This window comes from Carassius auratus, chromosome 18 (genome assembly GCF_003368295.1).
Source record: "Carassius auratus strain Wakin chromosome 18, ASM336829v1, whole genome shotgun sequence".
NCBI classification, from domain to species: domain Eukaryota; kingdom Metazoa; phylum Chordata; class Actinopteri; order Cypriniformes; family Cyprinidae; genus Carassius; species Carassius auratus.
Genome location: NC_039260.1, coordinates 740423 through 748331, shown reverse-complemented (window position 1 = coordinate 748331; position 7909 = coordinate 740423).

Sequence of the window (7909 nt, the reverse complement as noted above, 5' to 3'; positions counted from 1 at the left end):
TACAGTTGACATTCTCACACATCATCAAATCAAACTTGTTCACTAATGATCATACATTTTCAGTTGAGATTTTTACACTGTGTGACAGGCTCATTTTTCCTCACTGCATGAGAAAGTGGAAGAAAAGATGTTCATTTATCTTTTAAAATGATGGTTCTGCAGTTTTTCCTCCAGCATGTGAGTGGATTTTGACAAAGACAGGTTTAGCAGATATTTGAATCAACAGATACTCTAAACCTGTTTTCTAGTTGAAGATGGCAGTTAATATTTGATTCCAGTCATTTGTCCGGGTTTAATTAATTACTTCAGCCTACCTTACCGTTCACAAACACCATAAAGCATGTTAAGCTTTGTTTCTCATGTTAACCTGTTCCTCACAATATAGTAATTGCTCTGAAAACGTTTGGCCCCTGCTGCTTTCCATCTGGATCACGAGGCCTCTGAAAGAGCGGAGCGGAAGATCCTGCTTTAAGGCATGGCACGTCATGGTGGAACCAGCAGATATGAGTATGTTTACTTCATTTTCCAGTTTTCATTTGCAGGTTTCCAGGAGCATTTGGAGATGGTGTTTCCTGCGTCTGTGGGGTCACTGCAGCGCCGCGCTTCAGCCCCACTGGAAAATACATTTTTCACTCTCATAGACAGATCAAAGGGTGAAGACGCAGATCAAAGAGAAGAGACGTGCATCTCCAGTCATATCTGTGTTGTTTACATGAATGCTAAAGGCACTAAAATCAAATATATTTTACTTGAAAAATATATGTTTTGTGTCAAAGTATTTTGAAGTCCATCTGCACACCAGGGTATAATTTGAAATTTTCAGATCATGGTGTCAAGCTTTAATGTGATTGGAGGAATAACCTTATACAGTTACTAAAACTATTCACCCCCAGCATGGAAACGAAAGAAAAGCTTCAGTCAGTCTTCATTCTTTCTTTTTAATTAATGTAAGACTTTTATCTTTCCTCCATTCAGTGTTCCAGTTTTCTTGTTCTTTTTCTATTGTTTTTATGCTTTCTTAATGTTTAATTTTTTATGCATGTAATGCGCTGGGAGCTCCATTTTATCTATAACAAGGGTTATACAGATTTTTATTATTATTACTATCATCATCTTCATTACACTGTGTCTACACCAGATGTGACAAAGCAACCATTGCAAATCATTTGAACTTTGTGTCAGCACATCATAAATAGAACAATACATCAGTTTACTATTGGGGATTTATCATAGTGAAAAAGTTATTCGATGCAAACAGTCTACTTCTTGTATGTGTGTACATGTGTATCTAACTGCAGAGCGAGAGGCCTGAAAGGGAGATCACAGAGGGCTGAAGTCTTTGGCCAGTTGATGCTTGCAGCACTTGCAGCGTTTGAGGGCTGTCGGTGTGTTTGCGCATGTGTTTCAGATGCGGCTTTGTGTCGGAACAGATGCGCGATGGCGCATGGATGCCTGGAGCCGCTCCAAACCACTGCGTGCGATCAGCAGGGCAGAAGAGGTGACACTTCACATCAGGTGAGTCCACATCTCCGTCTGCTATTCTCCTCTCTGTCGTAGATGCAGTGCCTTCCGAGGCCACATGTTAACCTTTATTCAGCATGACAAGCACATGAATGCTGTTTATGCCGTGTAACTGTGAACCTCTCTGTCTATTACTGGACAATAAATGTTCTGCTCAGTCTTCAGGTTAACCACGCTAGTTCCTAACCTCACCCTCGTAACACAGACTCCCAAACTCAAACCCTGACCATGGTGCCCAAATTAAGCCTGGTGCTGGCACAGCTGTTGTTTCGGTGGCTTCTGGCTCTTCGATCATTTAAATGCAGCCAAACTGAGAAGAATCTATCTTTCCTGTCCGAGCTGCTTCTCAATCAGGCAGAAACATACTGTCCTGTTTTGCTGATTACGGCCATGTCGAACCCAGCGTTAGCAAGCAGAATATGACTTTATCTCAAATTAGACGCATTGTTACAGCAATTTGCAGTAAGGCTATTTTCGCAGTGCGTTGGAATATTAAAGCCTGATTTATATTTCAGCAGTTTGACACCTTGACATTTTGGCACCCCTGTTTTGAATTTCAGCATGCGTTTTGACATGTTTATATTAATAACATTGTGATCTCTGAAGGCCATTGCCCCAGGCTAGTGCAATGAGACTACCAAAGAAAGGCATTTCAAAAGGAATTCTAGAGCAGCAGAGGGACTCCTCAAATCAGCTCTGATACTTTAGGCTGATAAAAATCCATTAGGCCCAGCGGCACAGACGGGGGGGAAGGAGTGGAGCGCCTGGACAGGCCGAGAGCCGGTGGGGGGGCGGGAAAAATTTCGCGCTGGAGATCCGTTAATCATCGGCTCAGGAGATCTCGGGAAAGAGCCTGGTGTTCTGCAGATCGGTCCTGCTCTTTAAAAACAATCTGCACTTGGAAGCACTCCTGTCTTTCTGCAGCGTTTGACGAATGATTCACTGCGCATGATGGAGGTGTTAGGCCTTACCGCCGGCCGGGTGAGTGGATGGATGACATGAGCAGAGGATATTGCATTAGTATCAGACATGCTGAAATGTGACACATGCGGCAGCAGATGAGATTATATTAGCACACTGCAGGCTCACATTAACTCGAATGATTGAATGAAAGTGTGCCATTAGACAGCAACACACTATATTCCATAAAATCAGCAAAACTGATTTGATCTTCACTGTTATTCTGAACACACACACACGTCCTAAATTGTTATGCTTAATTGAGAAGGATAAAACAATCACATCATTCCTAACCCCATTTCATGAGTTCGCCTTGTAGATAATAAAGCAAGAACAATAGCATGCATATTTGTGGTACTGTCCGGAAAAGGGCTCCAAGCTCGGCATTAGCCTTAATGCAGTGTTCTCCATATACCCCCCCCCCCCCCAATAACCACCCCCGTAGGAATGGCTCGACGGCGAGGAGTCGGGGGGGTGGAGGGATGCTGAAAGGCTGGAGAGAATGAAGGTAAGGGCGCTATGATTATTTATAGTGGTTCCCTCGTTTTTTATTTAATGATAGTGTTCGAGTAGCTCGATTGGTAGAGCAAGGTTGGGGGTTCGATCCCCCGGGAACACATGATAAGTAAAAAAAAATGTTAGCCTGAATGCTCTGTAAGTCGCTTTGGATAAAAGCGTCTGCTAAACGCCTCTCTTTGTGGGACTTTTCCAAACTCCCTGAAAACTGCAGTTGTTAAGCCCCTCCTGAAAAACAGCAATCTTGATAACACCATTTTGAGCAATTATAGACCAATATCAAATCTTCCTTTTTCTTAGGCAAAATTATTTAAAATTGTAGTTTTTAATCAGCTTAAAAAATACTTAAACTCAAATGGATACCTGGACAATTTTCAATCTGGTTTTCGACCGCATCACAGCACAGAGACAGCACTCATTAAGATAATAAATGATATTCGCTTAAACTGTGACTCTGGCAAAATATCAGTGCTGGTATTGCTAGATCTCAGTGCTGCGTTTGACACTGTCGATCATAACATACTACTAGAGAGACTGGAAAACTGGGTCGGGCTTTCTGGGATGGTACTCAAATGGTTCAGGTCATACTTAGAAGGGAGAGGCTATTATGTGAGTCTAGGAGAGCATAAGTCTAAGTGGACGTCCATGACATGCGGAGTCCCACAAGGCTCGATTCTAGCACCGCTCTTGTTTAGCCTGTATATGCTCCCACTAAGTCAAATAATGAGAAAGAACCAAATTGCCTACCACAGCTATGCTGATGATACCCAGATTTACCTAGCCTTATCTCCAAATGACTACAGCCCCATTGACTCCCTCTGCCAATGCATTGATGAAATTAATAGTTGGATGTGCCAGAACTTTCTTCAGCTAAACAAGGAAAAAACTGAAGTCATTGGATTTGGAATCAAAGATGAAGGTGAATGCACACCTTGACTCTAGGGGTCAAACAACTAAAAATCAAGTCAGGAATCTTGGTGTGATTCTGGAGACAGACCTTAGTTTCAGTAGTCATGTCAAAGCAGTAACTAAATCAGCATACTATCATCTCAAAAACATCGCAAGAATTAGATGTTTTGTTTCCAGTCAAGACTTGGAGAAACTTGTTCATGCCTTTATGACCAGCAGGGTGGACTATTGTAATGGGTTCCTCACTGGCCTTCCCAAAAAGACCATTAGACAGCTGCAGCTCATCCAGAACGCTGCTGCCAGGGATTCTGACTAGAACCAGAAAATCTGAGCATATCACACCAGTCCTCAGGTCCTTACACTGGCTTCCAGTTACATTTAGGATTGATTTTAATGTACTTTTACTCATATGTAAGTCACTAAATGACCTAGGACCAAAATGCATAGCAGATATCTTCACTGAATATAATCCTAACAGACCACTCAGATCATTAGGATCAAGTCAGTTAGAAACACCAAGGGTTCACACAAAACAAGGGGAGTCCTCCTTTAGTTACTATGCTGCCGCAGCTGGAATCAGCTTCCAGAAGAAATCAGATGTGCTAAAACACTAGTCACATTTAAATCTAGACTCAAAACTCATCTGTTCAGCTGTGCATTTATTGAATGAGCACTGTGTGATGTCCGAACTGTTTTCACTATATTTTATGAATTACACTGTATTTTATGCAACCTGAAATGATTGATGATGTCTTAAGTTCTTTTTAAATAATTTTTTCAATAATTTTCATTTTTAAGTGATTTTTTTTATGATTATTTTACTTTCTTTTATGTAAAGCACTTTGTATTACCACTGAGTACGAAATGTGCTGTATAAATAAACTTTCCTTTCCTTGCCTTACATAAGGAGCTTAAAATATCATCTTGTTGTGATGTTGGGTGCCATAATACAGCCTCAAATTTGAAATTTTATTGCATACCTGCTTCCACTGCAAAAAAAATAAAATTAAATTAAAATCAGAATCAGAAAGAGCTTTATTGGCAAGTGTGCTTGCGCATCTAGTAAATCTAATAAATAAATTGTATAAACAGGTGACGACAGCTGTAGTTAAATGCAATAAAGCGGACTGGACAGAAATGAAGCACACACTTCTTATCAGAAAAGGTTCAGTAAAGTAGTGTAATTTGCTGTTATGGGCACTTCTACAGATTTCTTGCCATATGTCCATGTCTACTTTTTTCTTCTATCTCACGACTGTCGCATATGAAATAATGTCTGTGTGCATGTGTGTAAAACAAGAAACTGACGATTTATATAATTTGTAATTGTATATACATTTTGCCTGCTAAAAATTGAACTGAACATACATCGTCATCATGACCAGATAGAGACGGTGAGTTTGTCTTTACTCTTCACGTTAGATCTTTTCCTCATAGTAATAATCCTGTCAGATCATCCATCCTTTGAGTGAGAGCGTAACGTTACAGGTTCAGATCTGCTTTCGTGGTTAAAATTAACCTTTTCTACATATTTCCGTGTTGTTGTTGCTCAGCAACAACATGGATGTGATGTTGTTTGGGGGTTTGACAAAAGTAGAGAGGGAGAATGGGGGGTGCTCGGGGGGTGCTGAAGGCGGTAATTGTGTGGTACTGATCTCACCTTTTTACAGTGAAAAATCACAGCTATTTCATGTAGGCTCTGTGCATTTTACTTTGGACTGACTCTTTTGAAACTTATATTTTAGCTTAATACCCCAGACCAGACTTCATCTGGACAGCTTTAAAGATGTTTTCTCAATAGTTTTTTTGCTCCCTCAGATTCCAGATTTTCAAATAGTTGTATCTCAGACAAATATTGTCCTCCGAACAAACCACACATCACTGGAGAGATCATTTATTCAGCTTCAGATAATGTAGAAATCTCAGTTACACAAAGTTGACCCTCATGACTAGTTTTGTGCTGCAGGCTCACAGACAGAATATAGTAGGTGTACATGCTGAAGTGAATCTATGCATCACAACAACACAATTCATTAACATATACATTACTGTTTGGGGTTAGTTTTTAAAAAATGTTTTAATGTATTTTAAGATTTATTTTATTTGTAATCAAGGATGCATTAAATAGATCAAATGTTGCAGTATTTATAATGTTACAAAATAGATCTATTTCAGATTAATGCTGTTATTCTGAACTTTCTACTCATCTGTAATTCCAGGAAAATAAAATGTATCATGGTTTCCACAAAAATATTGAGCTGCACAACTATTTTCAACACTGATAATAATCAGAAATGTTTCTTGAGCAGTAAATCATCATATTTTCATGATTTCTGAAGATCATGTGACACTGACGACTGGAGGAATGATGCTGAAAATACAGCGGAGCATCACAGAAATAAATTACATTTTAACCGATATTATTTTTACATTTAATAATTTAGCAGATGCTTTTATCCAAAGCGACTTACAAATGAGAACAATAGAAGCAATTAAAAAGCAATAATAAACTGTAAGAAATTGTTCACAATATTGTATTTTTACTTAAAAAAAAAAAACCTTAATGTACAGAACTTTTTTTTTTAAACTTGGGAAAAACTGTAGTGTATCTGAAAAATAAGCAGATCATATTTTAAACACACAGTAGGATCAAATGAAACTGAATAGAAAAAATTCTGAAAGGTTTTGCTTATAATTTTTTTTTTTTTTAAATAAATCAAAAACATGTATTAATGTAACTGAAAGTCCAGTTAATGTAAATCAGCAGAGTGTTGAGGAAGGTTTTTTGTTTTTCATATTTTTCACCACATCAATCAGAGTCCAGCCGAGCACACCAGGACCTGCCAGAACCCATCACACACTCTGATAAACACACACACACACACAGAATTGGTTTTTACTTGTGAGTGAATATATATATTATATAATAATAATATATACTTCAAAAATGTAATATGTTTTTTATATTAAAATAATTTATCATGAATTAAAGAGAAATTGGTAGTTGGAATTATCTAACATTAAACTGAAAAATCATTCTTCATTGACTAATATGCTTTGTCTAGATGGAGCGTCTTGATTGTTTCAGCTGTTGGTTCAGTAAAGATTCTGTGAAATAACTCACAAAGCAGTTACAATCTCTTGGTATTTTCAGATTTTTTATGAATGCAGCGTGTGTGTGTGTGTGTCTGTGTGAGTGTGTGTTTGTGTGATTGTGTACTTGTTTTTCTATTCTGGTGGGGACTTAAACCTGAATACACACAGACTCATGGGGACTCCCTGCAAGACGCAAGCAGTTCTGTTCATTAACCGCTAGAGCGTCAAAAGTTCCCTACCGCAGCTTTAACTAGTCTTTTGGGGTCAAGTTGTGTTTTTTTGATGAGAGGCTTAATAACAGCCAGTTTGAAGGTTTTGGGGACATATCCTAATGACAATGAGGAATTAATAATAGTCAAAAGAGGATCTATGACTTCTGGAAGCAGCTCTTTTAGGAGCTTAGATGGTATAGAGTCTAACATACATGTTGTTGGTTTAGATGACATGTTGTGTGTTCCATGTGTGTATGTGTGTGTGTGTGTGTCTATCAGAGTGTGTGACATGTTCTGTGTTCCATTTGTGTGTGTGTGTGTGTGTCTGTCAGAATGTGTTATGGTTTGTGTATGAATGTGTGTGTGTCCATCAGAATGTTAGATGGCTTATGTGGGTGTGTGTGTGTGCTCTGTGTGTGTGTGTGTGTGTGCGTGTGTGCGTGAGTGTGTGTGTACGTGTGTGTGTACGTGTGTGTGTGTGTGTGTGTGTGTGTGTTTCTGTCAGAGTGTGTGACATGTTCTGTGCTCCATGTGTGTGTGTGTGTGTGTGTGTGTGTGTGTGTGTGTGTGTGTGCGTGAGTGTGTGTGTACGTGTGTGTGTGTGTGTGTCTGTCAGAGTGTGTGACATGTTCTGTGCTCCGTGTGTGTGTGTGTGTGTGTGTGTGTGCGTGCGTGTGTGCGTTCGTGTGCGTGCG